The sequence below is a fragment of the Euprymna scolopes genome, chromosome 22 (genome assembly GCF_053919585.1).
Source record: "Euprymna scolopes isolate OS-2025 chromosome 22, ASM5391958v1, whole genome shotgun sequence".
In the NCBI taxonomy this organism is placed as follows: Eukaryota; Metazoa; Mollusca; class Cephalopoda; order Sepiida; family Sepiolidae; genus Euprymna; species Euprymna scolopes.
Window position 1 is genome coordinate 56,353,878 of NC_136503.1, and position 1,165 is coordinate 56,355,042.

Below are 1,165 nucleotides of genomic sequence, written 5' to 3' on the forward strand. Positions count from 1 at the left end.
CCTTTGGTTTATAAGATATAGCGAACTAGGTATCATTTTATCCGTTAGATGTTCAGTGAATATGGACTTATAGGAATATGGTTTTACTAAAAAAATATCCATGTATTTAACTATATTCAACTATCAAGTTTCAATACTCAATCAGGAATGTGCTATAAAAGAATGTCCATGATTTTATCTGTTTTAACTTGCTAAAATGGCTAGTTAATCTATAGACACCATCTAGTCAATCACACTGCATTATTGACATTGTATTTTGTCAAGAGATCCACAATAATAAGTTCGTTAAGTACATTAAGATTATAATGTAAAAAGAGTAATACTTTGCGGCAATTATTGACAAAATTACAAAGTGCGTCCCAAAAGTAATACTTCCTATTTTCTATCTCCTAGTGAAAAAAAGAGTGCAATATTGCATTGTTATAATTACTGAAATTATGCATTCATAACAGGAATATTCCATTCATCTGTTAAAATTTTTGGAGGGTGAAAATATGCGAATACAAAATACATCATGTATATCATTGCATTACTGGCAGGATTACATTGAGTATGATGGTTATCGTATACAAAATTAAAATCTAGTTCAAAGCCCGTTACTCATTTAAATTATGGTACTTTCGTCTTGGTAGGTGTAACTATTTTTTAGTTGATCTAAAAAGGCGGCTTTACTTTTAAAACGACCCTGATATAGCAAATCACCCACCGACCGCCTATGCATAGCGGATGAAAAAAGTGCAATAAAATAAGTGGGGATTACGTAGAAACATATATTTTGAAGGATAAAAGATTGTTAGTTACAATAGTGCAACTCCATCTTGGAGACTCCGCAACATTTTGACTTGAAATAGTAAACATACTCTTCAATGTTGTAATCATCTTCGTAGTTATCGGTATAAATTTTTTGCATCTTATTATTTCTGTATGATATTCAAGCAAAGTTAAAGTAATTATTCTTCTTGTTTTGTTTACTAATGATTTAGGCTTACCCAAGGGAGAGAGATGTTTTAATCCCTTATCGCGAAAAGTTGGTCTTCGTTTATTGGTAAGTGCATATTAATCCTCTTGAGTCATTTAATGTCATAAAAGGTACTTGATTTTGAGCGCGAGGATAGCAACATTTTTTCTTTGTGAAATAGGCTTTATTGAAGAAAAACCCTCATCT